Source organism: Callithrix jacchus, chromosome 2 (assembly GCF_049354715.1).
Source record: "Callithrix jacchus isolate 240 chromosome 2, calJac240_pri, whole genome shotgun sequence".
In the NCBI taxonomy this organism is placed as follows: Eukaryota; Metazoa; Chordata; class Mammalia; order Primates; family Cebidae; genus Callithrix; species Callithrix jacchus.
Genome location: NC_133503.1, coordinates 86,997,419 through 87,025,397, shown reverse-complemented (window position 1 = coordinate 87,025,397; position 27,979 = coordinate 86,997,419). Strand labels below are relative to the sequence as shown.

Sequence of the window (27,979 nt, the reverse complement as noted above, 5' to 3'; positions counted from 1 at the left end):
TTCACATTAGCTTAGAGTACCTTAATTCCAATCTTTTAAGCTAAAATAAGAAAGACTTGTTTTCTTTTATTGAAACAGGGAGGGGTTCCCTGTAGGGCAAAAGGGGTCAAAATATTTAATCTCAGTTTGATACCAAGTTCATCACCTTTATTGTTCAGTGAGTTTTCTTTCTGATTATCTTATATTTTCAGAGTCAAGCAGTTTTACATGTAAGAAGCAAAGGACTAAAGTGTTTTTGAAAAGTTATGCAAGAAAGAAAAAACAATGGCTTATATAAAGTTAAAACCCAAATATCTTAAATTGATTTTCCAACTAATTCCTCAATCCTTTTCTAAGAGTGTAAATATTTATCTGATATTTATTACATACATATCTGAATTAACTCTGTATTGTGTTTAATCCTCAGACTCTTGATCTTGGGAAGCAGGACCAACTCTCTAGCTTTTTATGCTGAAAGTAGCGAAAGCAAGGAAGAACCTAAGGAAAACAGATAAGCCACTACTCTTGGACTATCTCTGGATTTCCCTTTTTGTGCTCAGAAAGGCCAAGTCCCCTTCATTCTGGATGGGCTCTTCTAGGAGCAGGCTTTCTAAGAATCACAGATCTGTGACCCATTTTGACAGAATGTGTATGTATGAAGGCATATTTAAAATGTTTGCCCTGGAGTTACCCCAAGTTGCTAGGCTTCTGGAACTGCCTTTTCTTTACTATCTAAATAAACTGGATCAATACTGCAGTCCCAGTGCCCTTCCCTATATTTTTACAGATTTCCCAGAGAGATTTGTTAAACAGCATAGCTTTTTAAAATTTTTTCATTTTTATTTTAGATTCAGGGTGTACATATGCAGGTTTGTGACAGGAGTATATTGCATGATGCCGAAGTTTGGGCTTCTGATTACTTCATCACCCAAGTAGTGAACGTAGTAATTAACAAGAAATTTTCCAACCTTTCCCTCTCTTTCTGCCTTCTTGGATTTCCTAGTGTCAATTATTCATGTAGTTACATCCATGTGTACCAAAGATTTAGCTCCCAAATATGAGTGAGAATGTGATATTTGATTTTCTGTTTTTGTATTAATTCACTTAGGACAATCCATGTTGCTGAAACGGTAATAATTTCATTCTTTTTATGGCAGTATGCATTCCATGATGTATAGATACCACATTTTCTTTATTTAATCCACCACTGAGGGGCACCTGGGTTGAGTCCACGTCTTTGCTATTGTAAATAGTGCTACAAAAAAACATATAAGTACATGTGTCTTTTTGGTTGAACAATTTATTTTCCATTGGTTATATACCCAGTAATGAGATGGCTGGCCTGAATGGTAGTTCTATTTTTAATTCTTTGAGAAATCTCCAAACTGCTTTCCACAGTGGCTGAACTAATTTACATCCCACCAACAGTGTATGAATGGTCCTTTTCATTGTAACTTAGCCAACATCTGTTATTTGTTTATTTTTAATAATAGCCATATCTGGCTGATGTGAGACAGTATCTCATTGTGGTTTTGATTTGCATTTCTCTGATGATTAGTGATGTTGAGCATTTTTTTCATGTTCATCTACTACTTTTATGTTTTATTTTGAGAAGTGTTTGTTCATGTCTTTTCTCACTTTTTAAATGTGGGTTGTTTTTTTTTTTTTTTTTGCTTGTTGATCTGTTTAACTTCCTTATAGATTCTGGATATTAGTCCTTTGTCAGATGCATAGTTTGCTATTATTTTCTAACCTTCTTTAGGTTGTCGGTTTACTCTATTGATAGTATCTTTTGCTGGGCAGAAATTTTTAGTTTAATGAGGTCCACTTGTCAATTTTTGGTTTTGTTTCAATTGCTTTTAAGGACTTGGTCATAAATTATTTTGAAGGTCAATGTCCAGAGGGGTATTTCCTAAGTTTTCTTATAGGACTTTTGTACTGTGAGGTCTTACATTCAAGTCTTTAATCTATCTCGTTTTGATTTTTTTGTATGGTGATAGGTAGAGGTCCAGTTTTATTTTTCTGCAAACAATTTTTCTAGAACCATTTATTGAAAAGTCCTTTCCCGATTGCTTATTTTTATCAACTTTGTCAAACTTGATTGTCAAACAAACTTTGGTTGTAGGAATAAAGGTTTGTTTCTGGATCCTCTATTCTGTTCCATTGGTCTTTGTGTCTATTTTTGTACCAGTACCATGCTGTTTTGGTTATTGTAGCCCTGTAGTATAGTTTGTAGTCAGGCAATGTGATGCTTCTGGCTTTCTTCTTTTTGCTTAGGATTTCTTTGGCTATTTGAGCTCATTTTGGTTTCATATGAATTTTGGTATAGTTTTTTCTAATTCTGTGAAAAATGACATTGGTAATTTAATAGTAAAAGCATTGAATCTGTAGATTGCTTTGGGCAGTATGGACATTTAGTGATTCTTCCTATCCCTGAGCATGGAATGTTTCTTCATGTGTTTGTATTGTCTCTGATTCCTTTCAGCAGTGCTTTGTAGTTCTCCTTGTAAAAATCTTTCACACACTTGACCAGCACATTCTTTCTCTGAATTTTTTTAAATAACAAAAAATTATTTTTTTCATTTGCTAAAATACTACAACTGAAAACTCATATGTGTGATAGAATTCTAGAGAAGGCATTATGGCTAATAGGGAGTTAATTGCATTACAGAGTAGGGAATGCATTTAGGCCAAGTAGAGAAAGGGGAGGGGTTCAATTTTCATAACCAAACAGTCCCAGATCATTGGGGTATTTCATTAAAAAAGAAAAAACTCCCAGAAAGAATTCCTAAACCTTTGCCCTTTTTTCTCAAAATGCCAAGATGATAGGTTTTTTTATTGCCTTTACAGATGGTTTAAGGAAAAAGGAGGGAAGGATGAGATGAGATCATATGGATGATTTAGGACTATGGCAAAGCCCCAGGCTGAAAACCTAAAATCTCTGGATTCATTTCTGTTTAACACTTCACACTATATATTTAGCCTTTCCCAAGCAGAGAGCAAGAGGAAAATACAGCTTTCACAAACAAGTTTCTCTTATCTATCCAATGTCAGCCAATTGTTTACTTCATTGATTTGAAAATTTCCCTCCTACTCTAGGTCTTTCTTAGATTGCCAGTTAGCTGGATCCTAATATCCTGTCACCAAGATTAAGATCCTCTGATTAAAAATTTGTAACTACAGTCTCTTTTTTTTATATTTTATTATATTTCTTGAAAAGTGAAATCTCCCCCTACTGTGTAATTCCTCTCTCCTGAACATTATTGGTAAATACATATGTAATTGAGTAAAAAGTAAATACACTTTCCATTTAAAACTGATTTATAAGAGTTTTATGCTATCTAAATCAGTCTTTAATTATTCTCTAATCCTTCAAGTAGCTACTTCATTGAATACAAAATTAACTGATGTTATACTTGTAAAATTTTCTTGATGTTGTACTAAAGCTAAGTAAATTAAATGGGCACCATCACTTATAAAAAATTAGAAAGCATCATTCTATTAAAGTAGAGTGATATCCAAAATAGCTCAGTAGCCAGGCAAATATGTTCTTGGTAATAGGATAGTTGGCTAGTCCAGACTATCTCATAAAAGGACACAGATGAAACTAGAAAGATTGGCCAGAGAACTAATTATTAATTTAATACAGGGACATATGTAGAGGATTGTATTTATTGCAGTCTGTGAAATGAATTTTTACATGTATTTAAGAAATATAGAGAAATAGACAATCTTCTTCATTAGAACCTTAACTTCTCTTCTGTATTATTGTAATCAAAAATTATATCACATACTTCAATTTCAGTAGCTGCTTAGAATATATGATTGACTACATAGAATGTGTATGGTTTAAAGAAAAAACAATCATGATAGAAATAGGGAATTCAAAAGTATCAGAAAAAAAAAGTATCAAAAAAAGTATCAGGACTGAGTTGAAAAGACAAGAGACAAAGGTGATAGTTGAATCAGTTGGTATAGTGCTGTCTTCTTCATCCCAGTTTGACCCAATGTGTGTCTCTCTTGAGCTCTCTAGTTGAACAACATGTGGTGGGCATTTAAATTAGGTTCTATAGAAGCAGTTAGCACACCGTGTGCCCTATAACAGACAAGGGCATGTTAGCCATGAAGAAAATAAGATATAAACATGAGAAAAGTAATCAGTAAAGTTCACACATTTCAAACAAGGTCTTTTACTACCTCTTTTGTGGAGCATAAAGAGGCTGCCTCATGTTGGAGAATGTTTTCTGGCAGAGCTGCCTTCCCCTGCTGTGGGAAGTAGACCTAAGGACTGCTGAGCTACAGTTGCAGCTCTGTTAGGATATCCCAAGAAGTTTCCTGACAAATGGCAGAAAGCCAGGCCTAAGTTAGTGGTAGGGAGTTGCCTCCAATGTGCTTTGAGGAGTTTCTAAAAGCATTGGTCACCAAATACCTCCCGTAAGAAAGTGCTTGGAAGTCCCATCATAATATTCATTCCTTTTACATAAGGGAAATCCTAACCAGACTCATGAAGACCTTCTTAATGACACATAGTTTATCCAGGAGGTGTACTCATGAGTGATCTGAACTGTATAGGTTTCTCAGCTTCATTCCACATCCTATTAGGATCCAGAGGGAGTGGACCCCAAGACAAGCACAATTGGGTGGCAAACGTAGGGTGAAGACAGAAAAGTCTGAGATGCAGTAAACATCCCAGATTAAAAATAAATGCACACCATCCCAGGATGAGAATAATGGGTTTCCAGAGGCAATGAAATTAAGCGCCTATTTGAGAATAGAAGGCCATTGAAAAGCTAAGTCAGATGGTTAATACCCAACGTAAACTTTGCCTACCCCACAATTTTGCATTGAAGTCCTGACTTTGAGTAAGGAGGGGAACACCTTTGGTGGCAGCCATTTATGAGTCATATATGATTATCAAATGAAGTAAACTAGGAGAAGTCACAGAATTGTGGCTGACTTGGGTTTCTGACTCTCTTCTGAATGTCAGTGTTGAACAGGGATCTGCCATCAGGAATTTATCTTCCTTGTTAACGAAGAGGCAAGGCTGCTTGTTTTAATTGGTCACTGATTTTTGAGCTAGTAATATGCCACATTTGGAGATTCCACTACAGAGTTCTCATGTTATTTTCTTACTTTCAGTAGAACTGAAGAAAACAATAAACCAGAAATGAATGTGTACTCTGCTGTCTCTCTGGGGTCACAGGCCAGTCACCTGCACATCCTGTACCAGTCAGGTTATCTGGACAAACAGGGAGAGACAGCAGTGCTACACATCAGTCAGCAAATTTTATCTCACTGCTTTCAGCCATAAAACTGCCAGCGTAAAGAAAATTAAGCCAGGTGACAAACCACCACAAGAAAAGATTGTTTTTCCAAATTTTTTTGCCTGAAGAAGGTAACGAAAAATATTAAAGGTAATTGGGTCAGGCTTCAGTAACTTAAGTGTCATATACCACCCACTGCAACACAATCCCCTAAATAGCCTGCAGGTTTAATAATGATACAAAAGCAAAAAAGGAAAAACTGAACTGCTTGAAAACTCATGAAATTTCCTTGGGAAAGAATTCAAAGAAGGTTAAATAAATGAATCCTGTCCACTGGGCTGATTAAAGAGCAGCAATTGTATTGTCAATCCTGCCAGGACTCAAATGGCGACTCGGAATTTACAATTAGAGGTACTTGTAACGCTCTTGATTTAGACAAATGGACAATAGACATCTGCCCGAAGGTGAAGAATGGTTTTACTAACTGTCTTGTGTGGTAATTGACAGAAGCTGACAATGAAAACAGTAGAGATGTAGGTTAAGAGGTCAGTCATCTACCAAGACCTGTAAGCCTGGAGCATGATTTGAATGTTATACAAGAGCACCAGGGAAGGCTGTGCATATATGACTGTGGGTATAGAATGCACCAATCCTAGGTCAGATAAATTATATTGATGCTTCTTCTCATGTCACATGTCAAATCATGCCTCACTGGCTGCTGCCAATCTCATCAGACCCAGTATACACGAGGATGTGTGCAGGGTGAAGATTTTCACTGACCCTTGTCCTTAGAACATTAGTTTGTAGTTTGCAATTAGAGAACTGCTTCAACAATAATATGAGTAATCATAATTTTTAAAAAGAAAAGAGTTTAAAAATATATCCAAAGTTGTGTATTATAATTATTAATATACCATTGAAACTAATAGCAAAAAAAAAACCCTCAAAAACTAGAGACAAACTAAATGCCCATCAATACACTGAAATATTAATCAGCCACTAAGCAAAATGAGATAGATCTATAAATTTTTGGATGAAAAAATGTCCATAAAATGCCTTAAATCACTACTAATAAAAAGAATTTGTCCAAGTGCAGTGGCTCGTGCCTATAATCCCACCACTTTGGGAGGCCAAAGCAGGCAGTTGGCTTGAGTTCAGGAGTTTGAGACCAGCCTGGACAACACAGTGAAACCCTATTTCTACAAAAAAATCCAAAAAACTTAGCTGGCCATGGTGGCACACACCAGTAAACCCAGCAACTTGGGAGGCTGAGGTGGGAGGATCACCTGAGCCCAGGAGGGTTGAGGCTGCAATGAGCCATGAGCATACCACTACACTCCAGTCCGGGCAACAGACTGAGACTCTGTCTCAAAGAGAATTAAATTATGTATATTTTTATTCCATTTTTTATTAAAAAAAGAAAATTTTTTTGATATATGAGAGGAAAAGAATTTGAAAGAGTACACTGGAGGATGCACTTGAGGAAGAGGTTTGAAAAGAGTAAGATTTGGATCTTATTTCTTATTGAATATATTTCTCTGCTACTTATATTTTTTGAAATGGGCATACATTAGTTTATTAATTTTAAAAAATAGCCAATTAATTTCTTATTTAAAAAGGGAAAAATGATAAAATAGGAGAAAAACAGTATGAAAAGAGCTGAGAGATATGATTTTTTACAGCCCACTGTATTTTTGTGGGCTGATCACTTAAATTGCTAAGGGTAGTTAATTTTATTGTAATTGGTTAGTTTGTGTTTGATTCTATTGGATAATGTAAGATCTATATTTTCTCTTTAGAATGCCAATGTGTGTGTCTGGCATGTGTGTTGTTTCTGATAGCAGGCTGAGAGAAAGAAAGAAAATATTGAATTATTTCTACTTTTCATATTTTTATTCTCCATTTGGGGAGGCCCTTTTTATTCTTCTTTTTCTTCCTTCATTTATTTATCTTTTATCACACAATTTTTATTTGTACTAAAACTGTGTATTAGTCATGAATCTTTTGCTTACAAGAGAAAGAAACCCAGCTCAAATAAACTTATGGCATAAAAAGGAAGCTGAGTTAAATTTTTTCATCAAGTTTATCTTTCTTTTCTTTTCTTTTTCTATCTCTTATTGCTGCTTTTGTCTGTATTGCTTTCATTCTCAACCAGGGTGTTCCTTCAGAGTAGCAAAGATGGCAACCATGGCTGCCCTAGGCTCACATCACCCTCTAAGCTAAGAAAAAAACTAAGAGAACAAGAAAGACTGCCTCTTTTTCAGTAAGTCTAGACAATCCTCTGTCCCTGTGCAATCTTTATGGCCAAGAGGATGTGAGACCCTGATTGGCTAGTTGTGGTCATGTGCCTATAGTGAGGGAGGCAGGTCAAGTGTTCAACCAATCTATTACTGGGGGGAAAGAAGAGTTCTCAGAAGAAAAAGATAACAGCTCTTACAAGAAAGGAGAAAGTCTGCTAAATAGGCAAAACAACAGATACACACTAAACATGGGATTTTAAGTGTCATGTTTCATTGAAAGAAGTAACACAGCCACCTTCATTTTCTTGGACTTCCTAAATGTTTGAAAGTTTCCCTGCTTAAGGTTTCTGTAATTTTTTATAAATATTTCTTACTGGATTAGAAGACATGGTTGCTTTTGTTTTTCTTTCCTGTATATCCTGTTATGAGCAAAAAGTCTGCTCTATTTCTCTGGTTTGCCCAACTGGCCTGTCATTTGCCTTTCGATGATTTATCTTAAAAGGAAATTCGGGTAAAATGAAAAATTTTGATTTTTAAAACACCTTATTTGATTATGAGGGAAGAAAATACAGTGTTTCAGATAGGGTTTTTGAAAGTCTTGAGCTGGTGAGTTATTGCATAAAAATAACTTATGTTCTTTTTCCTGAGCCAGCAGTCCTTTAAAAAGCAGGTGTTCCGGATACTGGAGATGACAAACAGCTTTATAACTAATTCGAGGAAGAGCAGAGGACAGTGGACTCCTCTGCCAAGTGTTAAAGCCAAAGGGAAATATTCCAAAACGGACTTTTCTGTAACCATCTCATAACAGGGGAAGCCAGAGGATTAGTAAAACAGTAAGCATACAGTCTAGTCACTTTGAAGCCTGACATATTAGCTAGTTTGCTTAGGGCATACATTTATGTAGATCTCTTAAAGGGAAAAGATTTTTCTTTCAGCCAATAATAAAGATACAATAGTTTTTCTCTGTCTTCAGCTCATTATAAGTATCATCAACATCTGTTGCATAGTCTACTTGGAGTGAGACTATTTTTATGAAGTTTGCAGAATACACATTGGATTCTTAACACGCTGTAAAGGCTTATTTCCTGATTATTAAGTTGTTTCAGAGAGAGAAAGAAAAAGAGATGTTAGGTATAGAATTAGAGAATCATGCAGGCTCTCCTGTTTGAAGAAGCACAACAGACCTTAAGGGCAATATATTTTGCAGACCCCTGAGTCACTGAGCACAAGGATAAAATAGTGTTTTGTTTTGTTTTTTAATATTCCCAGTTTCCTTCTTTTGCAACATCTACAGAGCACATCAGTAATTTCCTTCTAGCATTTATTAATGCGTTTTCTACCAAACATCAATTTTCCCCATTCTGTGTAACTGCCATGTTCATCTGTTACCTTTCACATAAAGCTATAGCTAGTTAGCCACCTGTTTTCCCCTTTTTCAACAATACCGCCATCTGTTTTGATGGAATGGTTTGGGATGGATGTTTAGGGAGCAGGTATGATGTGGGTGATTTTTCACATTCCCAAGAAAAGAACTGTCCAATAGAAATACTATATGACTGAAATATGTAATTTTAAGGTTCTTAGTAGCTGAATTTTTAAAAATTAAAAATGGTGAATTTTTACTTTGGAATATTTTATTTAATTCAATATATCCAAATAATATACAATTATTAGTGAGAGTTTTGACATTCTTTTTTTGTAGTAAGACTTTGAAATCTAGTATATCTATTACTTACATAACATGTCTTAATTTGGACTAGCTATCTTCCAAATGTTCTATGACTACATGTGGCTACTGAATTAAACAGTGCAGCCCTAGAAGGACTCCGTAGGCTATCCTTAAATTATCCATTGTGGACATATGATCCTTTTACATAACACTACATAGTTCTGAGTAGTTTAGGATACTGTGAACATAAAATTGTTTTCTTTCAAAAATACTTGTTTCCTCAAATTTGTACCAAGATTCCAAGTTCTTTTCCCCCACTCAATCTAGATGCTAAAGCCATTTCGAAAGTTATAACAGATTTTAGAAAACATGGAAAGTGAGAGGTGAGGAGAAGTGCTCAAAATTTACAGCTCATAATTCTTAAGTTAAATTCTGTATTAGATAATGACTTTTTTTTTAAAGTATCTACCTGGTTATTTGTGATTCTCATAGACTTTTTATCACCTTCATGATTTCTGCTACACCTGACTTGCTCTTACATTTATTTTATGTTCTAGTCTCAATTCTCCAAGGCTTTGGAACAATTAGTCTCCTTTTTACCTTGGCTACACATTTCTAATAGCAGTGATTGATCCTTTCACCAGAGAGGATGTCCTAGGAATTTCGACTTTCTCTTAAGACCTGCTTTCTGGGGATGAGTAGTATGCGGTGACATTGATCACACCAAGGCTTTATAAGCACTTTAATAAGTCAACATTTCCGCTTGTATCTTCTGCATCTATGGTTAATGGTGGTGGTAGTGACGATTGTTTTTGTTTTTGCATGCGTGTGTGCCAGTCCAAGGGGTACATTGCACATGAGCCTCTTTAAAGTCTCCTTAATCATTTAATTATTTGGGAATCACTCTGCACACATTTTTGGCTTCTGGGTGGTTGTTGGATGGACACTTAGCAGTACAAACTGCTTCCTCTACCTTGAACATTCCTCTATTTGCTATACACATCATTAACTTCTTCTGGTTCCTCAAAACTCAGAAGTCTTCCCTAACTGCCCAACACTGTATTAGAGACTCTCTTTATTTTCTGCCTCGGTTATCTGGTTTTTGTCTTCATCCACTTGGCAACACTGAAATATACATGTTTATTGACCGTTCATAAGGGCAGTCTGTTGTGTCTGCTCTGTTCACCTCAACAGATCCTAAACAATTATCACAGTCCCCAGCACATAGCAGGTGCCCAAGAATATTTGCTGAATAAATGCATGACAAAGTACTTTGTATTTTTTCATGAACTGTGTTTTTCCACTGATAACAAATTAATGACAAACATTTCAAAATCATATTAAAATAGGTCCAGACTTTAAAATACTAATGATGCCCCTCTCATTACAGATGTTTCATTTTTGAAAATTCTTCTTCAATGTTTGTTCTTGAGTTACGAGTCAAATCATCTTTGGAGACCTGGGTAGAATGTTAATGCTGTTTACTAACCACAGTTTAGTATCAAATGAAAAGATCTAAATATTAAAATGCCTTAAATTGCCAGAGAACCAATGGCAATATTTAAACATGAACTAAATGGTTTTCCAAATAACATTTCATATACTGTGGCTATAATAAAAGTAGGGTTGTGGAAAACTATACACTTACCACATAAGAATATAAGATGTTCTATTATTATGTCTTAAGTGGCAAATAATTCAAATTCTATTTAATGCCACGATACAAGTGGAGAAATAAAGATATTTATAGCCAGCTAGCCAGCACTCTCCATATTTCCAATGGATTCACCCATACTCCATAGGCATTACAGAGTTTACTTACTTGACAGTAATTCTTTTAATATATTTAATTGTGATTTTTAAAAATATTAGCTTATTTAAGTCTCATAGTCTTTTGAAGTAGAGACTATTAGCATCTCATTTTGTAGCTGAGGGAACTAAGGCCTGGTCACATTAAATAACATTAAAGATAAAATAGGGCCAGGTGTGGTGGCTCATCTTGGTAATCCCAGTACTTTGGGAGGCTGAGGCAGGCAGATCACTTGAGGCCAGGAGTTCGAGACCAGCCTGGCCAACATAGCGAAACCCTGTCTCTACTAAAAATATAAAAATTAGCTGGGCATGGTGGTGTACACCTGTAATCCCAGCTGCTTAGGAGACTGAGAGACAAGAATCACTTGAACCCAGGAGGCAGAGGTCGCAGTGAGCCGAGATCATGCCTCTGCACTCCAGCCAGGGCAACAGAGTGAGACTCTTTCTCAATAAATGAATGAATAAATAAATAAATAACTTTGAAGATAAAATAAAAAGTAAATCTAGGGTTTGAACCCAAAATAAGAAATAAAGCTGAGATGTGACCTTTGGGTTAATATGCTTAAATCCTCTATACTGTAGGGGTAGATTGGATTTTGAATTTAAAAGCATTTATTCCACCAATAATTACTTCCTTTTCTATTCCTACAAACCACCTTTAAAAGCTTCCTCATAATTTACAAGGAACTTTTAAAAAATTAGCCATCAGCTATTTTTTTAATCTAGTACAATATGTAGTTAGCATTTTTCTCCTTGTTTTTTTCTGAAGATGACCATATGTCCCAAGTCCAGGGAATTGGATACTGGAAGTTACAAATTTGAGGAAGAAAGTAAAATTCATAAGATAGTCATATTTAGGAAGACTGAAAACCTTACTTCATTTTCAGAACTAGTCTTTCTTCCCAAAAGTTGTTTGGAATTAGGATTTATCCTGGTTTAGAACAGTGGTGATTATAATTACTTAAGCATTCCATTCACTGACAGCTTTCTGCTGCTACTTAGAGGTAACGATTCTAATGTCTTTGTGGGGCTTATCCAAAGGGAACAAGTTTCTGTTCTATTAACTCACTAAAAGCTGCTTAAAGATAAAGCCAGAGACTAAAGTCAGATATAGCTTTAATCCCCAGTGGATCTAAATCCCCCTTTTCCATTTCATAGCCATGTGCATCATCCATAAACCGATCTAATTATTTCCAAATGCATGTCCTTGCTCTCATGTTAGAATAGGTGAGTAAAGAGAAAATTACTTGTATTATAAAGACAACAGAAACTCTGAATCTAACTATATCAGTGGATTAAATCAAGGTAATATCAAAGCACAGATTATATGCTATAGCAAAATTATTATCAAATGAAGAAAGGAGACTTAATAGTTACCTCTAGGATCAGAAGCAATTAAAACTATAATGCTGTTACAATTGATAAATAATCAATGGAATGCATTTTAATTGGTTTCACAGTCTGCAACCATGACAGGTCCACATACATGTGGCATAGTGTTCGGAAGTTGACCTGCATTTCTCTTCAGATCGTTTAACCACACTCGGCTGAGCTGCATTCCTTTTTAAACAACCTAATCAAATTTATTTCAAATACCAAAACCTTCAGTTAGAGATTTAATTGGTGTTTATATATACATGTGTGAAATCTATAGGGTTTAAATGTGCCCTTGCCTAAGATTACTCCATATTTACAGAATATGAATTTCATAAGACTTCCCAGTTTTTCTGTTTTAAATGAACTTTCTCATTTTTTTCCCCCTGAAAATGGAAATCCCCAGTCAGGGTCAGACTGCCCCATATGATGTTTGGTTTTATCCATGTTGGCCTATAATCAAGGAATCATTCTGGCAGGGAAACTATAGGTGCCCCTCCCTAGGGATCTCTCTCATCCCCTTCTCTCCCTCCTCTTACATGGTCTTGGATCTGTGAGATATACCAGTTGTTGAAAGCACCTATTCTAGGCCTGCATCTTAGAAAATATTTCTCTTTTCTATTGCCCAAGTTGAAAAGTAGTATAACCCAGTAGGCAAATTACTATTTGGAAGCCTTTGTTTATTAATTCTATGCTGTAGCATCCACTAGAGGACCTGCCTGCATATTGAATAACTAAGATATTGCTCTGCACATATGTCATGTTATGAAAATAAATGTGGTGCCCATTCAGCAAGGGTATGGCATATTCATTTATTGTCAAGATGAATACTCTGATGTAGGAGTGCTATTTATTTTACCAGTAGAGAAAACAAACAAAAAAAAAATTCAATGAGTCTGTACAGTTTTAAGGGTTTTAAACACTCCTCAGTTATTAAAATAACTACTTTTCAGTTGAATAACAGATCTGTGATATTAATTTACATCAGTGACTAAAGTAGTTATTAACAAAAATGAAAAAAAGAAACAGTAGAATACAAAGGGGGAAAGGATAGTGTCAAAGAAAAGAACCAGAGAACATTAATTTTATTCATGCTTTTGTAATAGAATAACACCCTAAATCTGAATATCAGAATGTTTCTGTAGGTTAATTTTCCCTTAGATGTTTATAGGGAAGAATAGACAAGTTACAGGTGGGAGATGATTTATTGTTTGGGTCGTTTTGCAATCAGGGAAAGTCTAGGTCAGTTAGCTGAAGAGGAAACATTTATCTCTGTGTCTAGCAAGTTTCAGAGGGACAAACAGTTTTAATCTCAGCTAATCATTCATAAGATAGAGAATGGGAAGTTGAAGCATCTGTGTCTGGTCTTATCAGCACATCCAGGCAAAATGGGGAAAGTCTGTGTTTTGGCCTGTCTTAGGTAAACAAGAGAGTCATCTCTGAATCTTACGAGGGTCGTGAGAAAGAGCGAGCTGAGAGTTTTATTTAGGTCTCATGGGCAAGGGTGGCTCTTTGGGGTGAGCCATTTCCTGGAACACAAAAAGGCTGAGGGATTTCTCAATCATCACTGTTTTCTGGAAGTACCAGGATCAGGTAGATTTTACCACAGTCACCGGAAACCTGATTCAGACTGGAGGCAACAGTGGACAGATAGGGAGATGTGATGTGACCCAAGAGGAATCATTCAAATACACCTGAAAACTACAAGCCACCTTGGGAGGGCAAAGGCTTTCCAGGAAAAATACCCAGGAAAAAGCGACCTGTTGAAGACAATGTGAGTAGAATCCCTGAGAAAAGCAACCAGTCCACTGGAGCTCAGGTAGCTGTAGAAATACCACTTTTAAATAAAAATTGAAGGTTTACAGATGACGCTGAGTGAGGACAGGCAAAGAGTCTCTAAGGGCCCAGGTGAAGAGTGAGCCCAAGTCAGCCTCAGTGCTAACCTGCCATATTTCAGAAATTAAAACTGCTGTAAAATTCATACTTCTCTTCAGCATCCATTTTTATACTTAAGCTCTCTGGCTTTTATGTAAAATACCCAGGAAATTTTCTCATGTATTATAATATCTACAGTGAAGTGTAATATGTTCATACTTCCTTGTATTATTATTTACCAAATATGCTAATTATTACCAAATATTCTAGGATTATTCTAATATTGCAAGAATTGCACTTCTTTGTCCTCTTGTGATTTGGTGGACTCACACAATTAGTTCTGGCTGATGAGTTGTGAGCATAAGTGATTTGTGTAACTTTGGAGCCAAAGCATTTGATTCCTAGCAAAAATACTTTAGAGATGTATTTTCCTAACTAGAATTGCCAGCAATATTGTTGTTAGTGGCTCCCCCATTGGGCTGCAATTTTTTTCTTGGGGCAGTGGGTGAGTGGATGAGGTCTCACCCTGTCTCATAAGCTGGAGTACAGTAGTGCAATCATAGTTCACTGTAACCCCAAACTCCTGGCCTCAAAGTATCCTCCTGCCTTGGTCTCCTAAAGTGTTAAGACTGCAGGCCACTATACCTGGCTTGGGCTGGAGTCTTAAAGTGAAAAAGACATGAAGCAAAGATGCAGCCTATGTGCAACTGTCATACAGTGAGAGCAACGAATACATTTTTATTTATCTATGGATATTTGGGGTTGTTGTTGTGGGGTTGTTTGTTACTGCAGCGCAACCTAACCTATCCTGACTAATAACATCAAATTTGCATAAATACTTATTCTGACTCTTGATATAAATAACTTATAGTGAGAGCCAAGCAAATAAAACAAACTCAGCTCCAGAATAAAAGGGCAGCCTGACTTGACCAATTATAGTTCCCAGCTAGAATCTGAATGACCCAGACTCATCAATGAGAATTTAAAAATCTGAGCTTTTACCACAGATTTGGATAGTCAAGTCAAATCTAAACTAAAAATAGGAAAAATAAGGAACTTTTTTCCTATTTGATCTCAATAGCGTTATGGTAGTTTTATCCAATTTTTGTAGCACAATAAAGATATATTTATAGAAATTGGGTAAAAGGACAGGGGAGGCAGATGTTTAATTGTAACAATTAAATGAACAAATTACTGGCAGCTCTTTGGCAGATGATATACAGTGAAATGCATTTTTGTACTAATTATTTTCAGTAGCTAACTCTTGAATATAAAAATGTGTTCAGTGTTAAGGATCCAAATATGAATAATATGTACTCCCTGTCATCATGATGGGAACTGACAATTGAATAGAAGGGGATAAGAAACAGACAAAGAATAAGAGGTATGCTAAGTGCTTTAAGAAAAGTATACCCTACGCTGTTGCAGGCGTGGGTGGGGTCTCCTAAAAATGGGTAAATGGCCCAGTGGTTGTGCTGCTAAGCCACGTCTTGGGAATCACTAGCCCATAGAGGCAGCTGCTTGATTAGAAAACTGAATGCAGGAACTGGTTGTCAGTAAGAAGCAACAAGAGGACCCCTTCCACACTTTGGTATATTGATTTGTAATTTGGATTTGGCAAGGGTATGCACAGGAGAAGCAAACCAATAAACAGTCCAAAGGAAAGCAAACACACAGCCTATGCAGGAAAATGTATATAAGCAAGATTTAAATCACACAGTAAAAACAATCACATGGAAACAACGCTAAATATGTAATCAAAAACATGTTAGAAACAGAAGAACCATAACAAAAGAACTATAAAAAATAGAGGAAAATATCTGAAACAACAACTCAAAAGATTGCTCTTTTACACTGTGGCATGCTATTCCCTTGGCAATGCAAAAATAGGAAACTTTATTTCCCAGGACAACCCACTTTCTGTACCTACAGCATGATCAGGCCCCTTCTAGTCAAATTATTTATATGAATTAACACCTGGCTTGTTGTCAGAGCTAATGAATATTTAGGACAGTTGGAAGGAGATGGCTATTTACAATTCTTCAATAAATAATTAAAATCTGATTTTCAAAAAACAGGGTGTCAAAATATTTAAGAGAATGGAAATGAAGTATGTTCTCTGTAGATCATGTCAAGGGTGACACCAATCCCATCTATATCTACTGGATGAAAGCAAGATGTGCTTTTCTCAAAGTTTACACTAGGAAAAAAACAGGCAGTTTTATTTTAACCAGATGTGAACAAATTAAACCCAATATTTTCAAGTATTTTTAGTGCCACATGATGTCATCCAATTTTATATTTTCTACTGGGGGATAATGTGTATTTTTAAAATTGTGAAGCCACTTTCCATGTATGTACTTAAGTCTTACACATGATAAATTACAATAAACAAATTACAACACCGCAGCACATGCTCTTGGCTGTTTATGTCAAAAGCCGAGAAAGAAATTTAGATTTGCAGTAGGAAATGGAATTAGACCTATGTGAAATGTCTTCTGCCTACATTCAAGGTAGTCCTCATTTCAATGAAGGTCCTGGTCGGAACAAGTCCAGGGCAAGCATGACTCCGGCTATGCCTCCTAGTACAGAGCAGCCTGTGGACTCCACAAAGACTGTGGGCAGTCCTAGGCTAGTTACCCAGGAAACCCCAGCTTTAAACAACCAGATCCTTCCTTTTTTTATTGTAACAAGATCACACAACTCCCTTGCCAGTACCCAGATAGTGCCAGGTGTCCTAGGATCTTGGTGCCGTTCTTGTCCTCTAGAACTGGCAAGGGAAAGAGGGTGCCTCTAAACTTACCAAGACTTACTTCCTCACCCTTTTCTCTGGGACAGGGTCAGGTAAGCAGCCATACCCTGGAACAAGAGTGTGGTCCTCAATGGCTTTGCTGAGTGAACTTCTCCGAGTCATCTCGCCTGGGAAAGAGATTTCTCAAAGACCATTTAAAGCTTTCCAGAGGGAAACAGCGAGACAGTCGTGAGCCAAGGTTACCATAAATGCTTCCACTCCTCCTGATTTCATTTCGGAAATAAGGAAAGAAGCAGTCACCACTGCAGGCATTACTGACGCCTCATCCAGCAACCTCCCACCCCCAATCCCTCCACAATTAAGAAACAATAAAAGTTAATGTTACCGTAGAGCCATTGGTACATTGACACGTTTTTGAATTAAAACGTCTTTATTTCAGCCCAACATCTCCATCTACCACACTTGAGCACAGAACATTCCAGGAAGGCAAAGCCACCCTTGCCCTTCTCTCCTTGGCCACGTCCTCAAGGGTGGGCGAGCTTCGGGGGGAGGGCTGGGGGATGGAGACTCCGTGCCAACGCAAAACGCTCTGCCAAAAGGCTTCTCAGACACGAGTTTCCCAGGGCCATGCCCACCTTCCGCTCCCGCCTCCCCGAGTCTCTTTTCCCGGTTTAAGCTGGAACCCTGGAATGGTCTGAGGACCAATGAGGCGGCAGCGGTTGACGCTTGGACACGGTGAGGGGGCGATTTCCAGGGGGAGAGGCCGCAAAGCAAGGGAGGGGGACAGGAGGAGAAAAGTGGGAAGCGGGGGCAAAAAGTAGGCGGGGAGGAGAGGAGAGCCCCAGTTGGGGAAAAGCAACGGCAGTCGAGGTGAAAGAGCCAAAGGTGAAGAAAGAGCAGGTTCGTGGACAGGAGCTGGCGGGCGGGCCGGGGAATCCCTGGTGAGGAAGCGGCGAGGGAGGGGCGTGGGCCGGGCCGGGCCGGGGCGCCGCGGGAAGGGTCGCTGTCAGGCCGAGCGGGGCTCGCTGGCCAGGGGCGACCGCAGGGGCGCAGCGCAGCGCAGCTTGAGGGCGCGGCGGCCCCGGCAGCCTCGGCAGCCTCGGCAGGGACAGTGGTGGCCGCGCCCCCGTGCCCGGCCGGGCGCCCGCTCTGCGTTTCGCGTTCCCCCGCGCCGGTTTCGGTCCGCGGCCGCCCAGGCTGTCCCCGCCCGCGCGCGCCCGTTGGGGGGCCCGGGGAGCGGCGCCCGCGGCCCGGCCGCATTGTGACGTAGCGGGGCCGCGGCAGCGCCTCCTCGCCCGCCAGTTCCCTGCGAGCCTGTTCTGCTCCCGCCGCCGCGGTCAGTCAGTCGGTCCGTCAGTCCCTTCGCGCTCAGGAGCAGCCGGCGCGCCGGGCGCCCCGGGTGAGTCCTAGTCCCGAGCGGACGCTGCGGGGAGGCGGGGGGCGGGGGGTGGGAGTCTCAGCCTTTCCAAGTTTGCACCAGGCGACCCCAGCGGGTGTCGCCCCAGCTCCCCAAGCCCTGGGCCCCCTTTGTGCCGCGAGTCTCTGCTGCTCCGGGCAGCAGAGGCGCCTCTGCAGAAAGGGTTTGAGGGGGAGGTCTCTATAGTAACAGTGGTGGCGGCAGCGGGTGCTTTACTGGGGAAAGGGGGAAATAACCCCCGCCTCGGTTTCCAAAGGATTGTTCTTTTTATGTGTCCTCTTCATGTGGTTCTTATTCTTGCTGCCACCCGGGATCGTATCGCAGGCAGGGATGGGCAGTGCCGCGGCTCGGAAGAGCTGAGGTAAGGAGGGGCGAAGTAATAGTAATAGCGACGGTACTAACAACGGTAATAATAGCTGCAGGAGAGGGACGTGTGGTGTTGCTGCCGCCCAAGGGGAGCCCCTCGCCCGTCAGCACCGGCACCCCGGCTGCCCTGTGCAGCCCGGGCTCCACCAGCCTCCCTCCAGTGCTGTCCTGCGTCCCAGGCTGGTCCGCTTCAATTTCAGCAGGGAATGTTACTCTCTTGGCCTTCTTTCTTGGCGATGACTTCCATCTGCAGGTGGTAAGTGGGGTGAACTCAATTTTGGCTGTTGTCAAAGGCCACGTTTTGTTTATTTCATTTTTACGAAAAGAAAAGAGGGAAAATTATGAGCCATTACTGGCAGCCATACAGTTTCCACAGGAAATACTAGCATTCTTTGAGGAACACGCTACTGCTTGCAGCGAAGAAAGTCTTAGGAAACAAAAAGGCAACAGCATTGTTGCTCATTTTCAATGGACCGCTAGGAGGGGGGAACCGTGTTGTTTTTTTTCCTGTGGGAACGTTGCTTTCCTTGGGAAAGTTAATTAAGGAAGCATTACTGTCGGTGCTCCTTTTCACTTGTTGGAGGCAGGGTCCCATTCCTCTTGGCCGTTATTGACAAGTGCCCATCAAAGAGCCCGGAGGACGGAAGAACTGCTGTAGGACAGTCTCGCCACACACCACGTGCGGTGGAGCCTGGCCAGGGTGCAGTTTGCAAAATGAAATAAGGGCTGTCTGGGGAGGTTTATGAGGATTACATGTGTGCAGAGTATGTCAGTTCTCCAAGGTGTCACTCTAAACACGTAATTTTCAAGCACGACTTTCGTTGCTGAATCTGCAGCAAGGGAAACCCCTATTTTTCTTTTATGGAGCAGACATCCCAGTTGGGAATGGGTTGAAATCTGTATTTCATTTGTACATATTGAAAATTTAAAAGGCAAAGAACAAGGTCTAGGAAAGCAGTATGCTAATGTGCGCACATCTGGGAGAGAAAGTATATTGGCTGATTCTGATGCATCTCAATGTTAAATTACATTCAGCATGGTGGGAGTACAAGGGGACACCTTTAAGGAGTTCTTAAGACGATTCGAAAGGCGTAGTGTTTTGGTTCTGATCGCGGAAGTCTCTCTGGAAAGGGAGTATTAACTGAGGATTACCCATAACTAAATATGTATGCATTAACAGGTCTGGAATCAGAAAGTAAAAGATGATGCTTCTCTTAATGATCGTGTTTGGTCACGTCCGTTAAAAATAAAATATAGCATGGGATTTTGAAAAGAAGTGGCATAATTTTGAATATAAATTTCATTTTCTCCGTACGAAGCATTTCATGAAGAAAGGTTACAGATTGTAAATTTGAAATGATGCTGCATTCATTAATTTAACGGTTACCATTTGTTGACATTCAAAAGGAAGTGACTAAAGTAAATGCATTTCTCTGTCTACTCTGTCACAACTTTGCTAATTCCAGACAGTTGTTCTGGTGCAGGTGTACAGTGGAAGTGCTAGCCAAGAAACTGTGTGTGCTATTGTTTTGGAAGAAATTGTAGCAGTTCTTTACTGCTCTTGAGGGAAACCCACACAAACATCTAATACAAACAAATGATCTTTGATATTATCACAAAAAGCCTGGAGCTGTTTTTCTTGCCAGATTTAAGTCATTTCTTGTCAAAAGAGGAAATCTCCCAAGGAGCAGGTGCATCATTATAAGAAACACAAGGGAATTTCTCTTTTAAATGCAAAATCTAATTGAATAGCAACGAGAGAATCAGTAACACTCTTAGAATAGAAGCTTTGTCTTTGGCAGTTTGTCAGGTTACAGTTGCAAACCACATAGGAGAAATATGTGTCTTGGGAGAAAAATGATATTCTGGTGAAAATAAAATAGTTGCTTCTGTGAAACATTTACCCTTACATACTTATTTCCTTGTGCCCCTTTGATTTCTATGCAGATTCACTTGTAGGAAGTTATTTATGCAAAATGAATCAGTAACTTGGTTTCTAATATGATACATACTATGCATGATTTTGCACTTTATACTTTAGGTAACTAGATTTTGTATTTTGTGGTTTGAATCCTATCACTCTTTTTTACATTTTAAAAATTAATGATCAAAATATGATTAATGATTAAAATATTTTTTAATTGGTATGACTGCTAGCTGGGCCCTGGGAAAGTACTAATTGGTTCCTAAATAGTTAGTGTGCATTTACTTTGTGCCCATGTGTCATATAGCAACATAAAATATATAGTCTTTTCACAAAGAACATGTTCATGGGAAATAGGACCCATGAAAAATTAAATGCTATAAAACATGGAAAAACACATTTCATAATTGAGTGCCCAAGACACTAAATAGTAACTGAAAAGGAATTCTGAGGAAAGAGTGACAAAACCAGCTTAGATGTTATATCAGTTATTCATCATTGGATAACAAATCCCCACAAAATGCAGTTACTTAAAATTGCTACTTAGCTCATGATTCTGGTGGTCAGCAATTTTAGCTGGGCTCAGTGAGGTGGTTTTCTGCTATTCTTAGTTAGGTGTGCTCAGATATTTTCAGTCTGCTGGTGGTATAATTTTGAATGGCTTTACTCATTGTCTGGCAGTTATCAGACTGTTGGCCAGGATAACATAATCAGTGGCTGGGATATGTACCACCCATTCTCCAGCATACTCACCTGAAATTCTTTACATAGCAAATCAAACAGTGTTGTAAGAGCAGCAAAAGAACAACCTGCAATGCAAAAGCAACCTTAAAGCCTCAACTTGAATCACATTAGCTTCTCTCCCATTCACCATATCAAATCAGGAGGTTACCCCAGATTCAAGGGGTATAGAAAGAGTCCAGTTATGATGAGATGGATGTGCAAAAAATTTGAACCAGTTTTTTATAATATACTACATGTTTGAGGATAGTTGTGTCTAGCAGATGTTTTCTGCTGAAAATAATGTTAGGAGAGAGTATTGGAGCCTGCTTAGCAATAACCCAGGATTTAGGTTAAGGAGTTGTCCAGTAAATTTTTGTTCTATAAACCCCAGGTAAGGAAGTGTGACACAATGATAATAAAATTTTGGCCATATCCTTCCGCCAGTGGTGTTATGGTTTGGAGACAGAAGGTTGGTGGCAGAGTGAGCTTAGCATTGTTGAAAGTTGATGGCTTTGACAAAAATGGAGGCAGGAAAAATGGAAAGGGATCAGTCTGGGAGATCCCATATTTAGGATGAGGTGACTGATTATAGGGGGTTAGTAAAAGCAAAAAGTCAGTCATTCTGAGATTTAAAAAAGCTTAAGTGACAGAATGATTGTGCTTTTGTGAGAAATAGAAAATCAATAAGTGATTTATTTGGGGGGAGGAGAAAAATTCAATTCCAGAAAGGTTGATTAAAAGAGACAAATTGAAGGTGAAAGTACTTTATAAGCTGCAGAGTAAGTAGGCTATGAATGTTAGCTATAGTTTAGTGTTTAAACCACAGTGCACCATTGTATATAGTTAAGTTTCTTTAGGTGTATAGCAACATAAAACAAACTACAACATCAGGGATTCCCTAAGGTGTCAAAGGGAAGTCAGAACCACTACTCTCAGGATGGAAACAGAACTTACCTGGAGAGTAGAACCGATGTTCTTTCTCCAAGGCATGGCTGGAGGTCGGCCCTTAGAATGCTCTGCCCCTAAAGTGAGCATACCAGGCAAGAGAATACCTTTGACTTAGTTTGAGTGATATTCACACTCCTGAGCCAATAGCACTGACAGCCACACCAGGGCAGCACACAATGCAGAGTGGGCAGGTTCACCCTCAAAGGACACTAGAGCACTGCTATCAGAAGTGGGGATGGACACAGGTTGGCAAGACCAACAAATGCTCACCACAGATAAACACTTAAACATTTATTTAGGCCTAGCCATGGGGGATCAAGAGGTAATAAGGCAGGAGGTGACAATTTTGGCATATTTTCATAGAGTATAGGTGCATGAATAACAGTTGAACCCATACTATTGGTGGAGTTTTCTTGTGGAAAGTAAAGAAAGAAAAGAGGGTCTGGCACAATGCCTCATCCAGACTCCTTCATAAACGTTAATGGATGTTTTATTAGAAGGGAGAAGAATTCTAAACATGTTCTGTTCTGTCTTTCACCTAAAAGCTCATGCAAGGTGCTGTTTCATCAGCCTCATTTTATGGTCAGACTGAAATTCAGGTGGTGCCCTTACCACCAACTGCAGCTGTTGGGCTAGACAGAAACACCTGGCCTCTCCAACTTCACACAATTAGTCTGAACAGCATACACAGCTGCTCTTTATGGAATGAACTTGGATGAACCAGCTCAAACCGAAGAATACGCTTTTATCATTTTTATTGCACACATCTAAAAACCCTGAAGATACTCAATAAATGTTAATTGAATGAGTGGATGTGCCATTATCTGGTGCAGTAAAGTTTTTTAAAATGGTCTGGTCTGGCTTTTCATTATTAAGTGTAGAGTTTGCCATAAAGTCCCTAAGTGCCTTTTGTAGACTTAAATATTTTAAGGTACTCTTGTCACAGTAATATAGGTTTTTTTAAATCTACTACTCATAAAAATAAACTATTTTCTTTTCTTTATTGAAATACACTTGTCTTTAATCCTTGTGTTTTTCAGGATACTTGGTTGCAAATCAAAGGAACCTTGTTTATACTTGCACAAGTAGGAAAGGGCATATACTGGCTCCTGTAAAGGAAAAGTTCATAAAGGATCCAATTCTGATTTCCTCTTTTCTTCATGGTGGCAAAATTTTGATCTGCAGCTTTGGGCTTAACCCCTGAGAAAAAGAGAATTCAGGATTAACTTTAATTAGACCACTTTGATCACATGCATATTCTTGAACCAGACTCTATGGCCAAAGATTTGGACCATGCCACTTGACTCGGCTTTGACTATGAGCTCAGTCCTGGAGGCTTTTGGAAGGGAAGAGTGGTATGTGTGAAGGCAGGTAGGGTGGAGTGTATGGGCGTGAAAGAGGTACATGGGAGACTGGTCAGCAAAACCCTTCTAAACCATATAAACTGAGAGCAGGGAAGGGGTGGTTTTTCTTGTTGTTGTTGTTGTTTTTTTTGTTTGTTTGTTTTTGAGATGAAGTCTTACTCTGTCACCCATGCTGGAGTGCAGTGGCATGATCTTGGCTCACTGGAACCTCCGCCTCCCAGATTCAGGAAATTCTCCTGCCTCAGCCTCCTGAGTAGCTGGGAAAAAAATATTGAGAAGAGATAAGAAATGCCGTGTATGCAGAAACAGCAGATACCTACAAAATACTATTACACCTGGTTTCCCTGACAGACATAGTATCCTCTCACTATACCCCTAAGTCAGAGACCTGGGAATGATCTTGATCTGACCTTCTCCCTTTCTTCCTCCCCTAATCCCCTAAGACCTCCTGCTCTGCTTCCTTTCATGTTTCACTCTTCCCAAATCACCTCTACAAATGCTGCCTTCAGTCTCCCAGCCTCCAGTCCATCCTCCTCACCATTGCCTGCTTGCTCTTTCTAAAGAAGAGATAAAATTGAATTATATAACCCCCTACTAAGAACCATTCCAAACCTTGTCATAGCCCTGAAGAAGAGTCCAAGCTCCTACCTTGAATTCCAAGGTTCTCTGTGAGGTGAGTCTTGTCTCCTCCTATGGGTGCAAGGATGGGTAGATGCTGGTATGTTCAGCAAAGCCTTCTTCTAGCTGCCCATATTTTCCCCAAGCTGGGCTGACCCATGTAACTTCAAAATCCTTAAATGCTTCATTGCACGCGCTTTTACATGGGCTGTTGTCTCTGTGGAATATTGTTTCTTCTTTCTCAAACTATGAACTATTAAACATTTACTTATCCTTCCAAACTCATCTCAAGTGTTGCTTTTTCAAGAAGACTTTGCCGAACATCTCTTCCCAGCCTTTCCCCACATCACGCTTTATCCTGTACGACCTTGGATATACATGTCTGGCTCCCTCTGTAGACTAAATGTCTTGAGAGCTGGACTGTACTTTCTTGTCTTTGCACAGCCTGTGCTCAGTACAGTGCCTTGCCCACCATATATCTCAATAGTTTTTAAATATATGGAAAAAAATATGCTGAATCATTCATCTTTCATTTTTTTTAGTTATAATCTTTAGTTATACTCTATTTCCTTTAACTTGATTTTCACATGTGGCTCTTAGGATACTGGACATGAAAGAGGTTCTCTTTAAAACTGCTGCTCACTTTTTCAACAGTTTTCCCAATGATTTATTTACTTATTCGTTACTTTGTCACTAATAACAAACTTGAGGAGGCTGGAAAATATCAATGGCCCAGAGTAACGGGTCAGAGACCAGATGAGGAATCATTTTCCCCTGTCATCAAAGACAATATTTAATAGTTGATATTTATGAGGCAGTTTGTTTTGAGTATGTACTAGATGTCTTTCTTATTTAGTTCTCACAGCAGCCCTAGGAAAGAGGCATTACTGGTACCATCCTTTTTTTTTTTTTTTTTAACAGATGAGGAAATGAAGATTTAGAGATTTGAAGCAGCTTGTCTGCCACTAAGCTCCTTCTGCCTGGCAGCTGATAAGCTGCCAGACACTCACCTGGGTTGTTGAGGAGTGAAAGCTTTGATTGGAATCTTCCCATTCAAAATTTTGTTATTGTTCTTCTAAGATGAAGCAAACATCATCTTGAAAATAAAACATTATCACTGTCTTCTTTGGTCATCAATCCTGTCAAAAAAAAAAACCACAAACCTTTGGAAAAAGATATATTTAAAGAAGTAAGGGCTCCAGTACTATAGTTGAAATTAAGACCAATTTCTTACTCATAAATTCCAATTATCTTCCTGAGATACTAATACTACCAGAAAATAAAAGCCTCTTATGGAAGTTGTTCTGCTGCATATAAAATACAGGCCTCTTGAGGAGGCAGAGAAAAGCTTGCTTTTGAGAATCATTCACAGAGCTATTCCATAGATAAATAAAAGTTGCTAAACACTTGGAAGCCACAGATGCTCAATAGTTCTTAACCTGTTTTCAGTCTGCGAGCCTTAAGAACATTAGATGAAAGCTATGGATTCTTTCCTTGTAGAGAAAAGATGTGCACACATACCCCAATTTGTATTTAATTTTAGGGATTTCAAGGATCTATTGAATCTCATCTGTGGATTTCCTGGGACTCCATGGACTCCAGGTTAAAAAAAGAAATCTGTTTTAAAAGCTGATGCAGAAGGATGATAATAGCCATTGTTGAGTGCTTACTGTGTTTGACATGTAACAATTTATTCAGTATTTACCAGATGCCAGCCCTTTTTGAAAGGTACATTATAGCTAAGCCATGCATTATGAGTCATTTTAAGCTATGGAGGAGAATTAGGTTCAGAGAGGGAACTTAGAGTCTCCCACTGGGCAAGTACTGAGAACAGAATTAAACACAGAACCCAGGTCTGTATCACTGCTACTTCATGCTGCTTCCACACTCTTTCATGCAACCAGGTGAGGCATAAGACCTGTGCCTCTGAAATTTGGATCCTCTGTTGATCCTGACTTCCCTCAGCCTTCAGCTTCTCTTGTTGAAAGTAAGTTAAGTGGCTGCTTCTACCATTAGAGCTTCCTGGAATGTGTCCAGTGCAGGAGCAGTTGAGGGCTGGGAAGGTCTCAGCTCACTGTCCTCCTTCACCTGTGACAGCTTGTTCACAGTAGGACAGATAACATCACTAGAGTGACAGTACTACTGGATCGATCATCTCTAGGTAAGTTCCTACCTCTTACTCACTCCTGTGTACAGTTTGTACACTTGGAAACTTTAACGCTCAACAGCAAAAATGACTGCAAATGCTCCATGTGACCCCCCTTCCACAGATATTTATTGAGGCCTGCTGTATTCTGGGCTCTGTCCTCCAAGCTGCAGTCACAGCAGTGAGCAGACAGATGTGGATCCTGAACTCATGGTATTTATAGCTAGCTTATATCTTGCCAGGAAGCGGGCTAATAAATAATTTAAATAAAGCATAGTAAGTTTTATGAAAAAGGAAGTATCAAGGATTTATTCTATTTCAGTTTCTTCATTCTTTTCAGCTTCAAAACTCTGGTCACAAAACACTGTGTACTTCTCCAGCCCTTTCTTCCCCCAGGATGTTCAGAGTGCTTCAAGTTTCCAAAAACTTAGTTGATGATGTCAAGGGACACACAGGCCAACCAGTTAATCTCAGTCCCTCTTTTGCAGATGAGAAAGCAGCAGTGACCAAATGACTTAACCTCAGATGGGGCAAAGACGGGGATAACTAGTTGATCTGGTCCCCAGTAGAGCATTGCTCACTATAAACCACAGGCTGCTTCTAATTTGTTCGAGATGTTATTGTTGTAGCCTTTATGTTCTGGTCTCTCTTGCTGCAAATGACTCCAGCAGGCGAGCACAACGAAGAAAGCAAATACACTGCCAGTTTCTGCACCCTCTTCATAGCCCCTGATGGGTCCCCCAGTTGTCTCTTTCTCATTCCATAGGCACTTCCTGCTGTCACCCACTTGCCCTAAGGCCACCTCCCCAGGTTTTCTCCCTGAAGCATTGCCTTGTGACTGTACCAACCTGCACTGGCAGATAGAAATGTAATAGGATCCATGAATGGGAGCTATGCAGGTAATTTCACATTTTCTAGCAGGCACACTTAAAAAAGTAATAGAGAACAGGTGACATCAATTTTAATAATCTTACCTAATATAGCCAAAATATTAGCATTCCTACATATAATCCATATAAAAAATCAAACCAGATACCTTATATTCTTTTTTTTCCCATATTAAATCTTTGAAATTTGGTGTATGTTTTTTACCTACCTCACTCAGAATGGCCGCATTCCAATGCTCAGTGGCCACAGGTGGCTGGAGACCCCTGCAGTGGACTACAGGCTTGGACTCCAAGGAGACCCTGGTATGCCTAAGACAGACTCAGTGACATCCCCTCAGCCTCCCTCAGCCCTTAGCTCAGATATTTATTGCTGCTCCAATAGAAGGTTCACAAGGTTGTGTTCTCAAACCTGGCTCTTGAAGGAAGGGAATTTGTCATCTTTCTATCCCTGGTGTAGAGTGCAGTGTTTGGTAGACCCACCATTGGCACTGGGGACATGATGAATCATTAATGAACAAAGGAGGTATATCTGTAACTCTGGGAGTTGAAGTGCTTGGTATATGGAGGCTTACCTGTCCAACCCCTGCTCCCTGGCTCTATTCCCCCATCACAGGGGCTCCT

At 39.3% G+C, this 27,979-nt stretch overlaps 1 protein-coding gene and 2 long non-coding RNA genes across 18 annotated transcripts in view; 2 read left to right on the top strand and 1 right to left on the bottom strand.

Moving 5' to 3' along the window:
* Positions 1-9,143, top strand: part of LOC144581568 (uncharacterized) — a 35,850-nt gene extending 26,707 nt beyond the window's left edge. The window contains exon 6 of the long non-coding RNA XR_013532539.1: positions 407-9,143. This is a non-coding gene — a long non-coding RNA (uncharacterized LOC144581568). The remainder of the gene's footprint in view (positions 1-406) is intronic.
* Positions 9,144-17,571: 8,428 nt separating this feature from the next.
* The window catches only part of SNCAIP (synuclein alpha interacting protein), a 148,197-nt gene continuing 137,789 nt past the window's right edge, over positions 17,572-27,979 (top strand). For 3 of the 16 annotated variants that reach the window (XM_078365823.1, XM_035291016.3, XM_035291017.3), the window contains exons 1-2: positions 18,282-18,364; positions 18,799-19,004. The gene's annotated coding sequence lies outside the window, so the exon portion shown is untranslated. Of the gene's footprint in view, positions 17,866-18,281; positions 19,005-22,888 lie in introns of those variants that run through there. The other 13 variants (XM_002744650.6, XM_008991617.5, XM_054252016.2 and 10 more) reach the window with 7 other exon arrangements.
* On the bottom strand, positions 22,622-25,454 carry LOC118151405 (uncharacterized). Its single transcript, XR_008479576.2, has 3 exons — positions 25,336-25,454; positions 23,867-23,964; positions 22,622-23,543 (listed from the first exon to the last, which is right to left on the bottom strand). It is a non-coding gene; the product is annotated as an uncharacterized LOC118151405 (long non-coding RNA).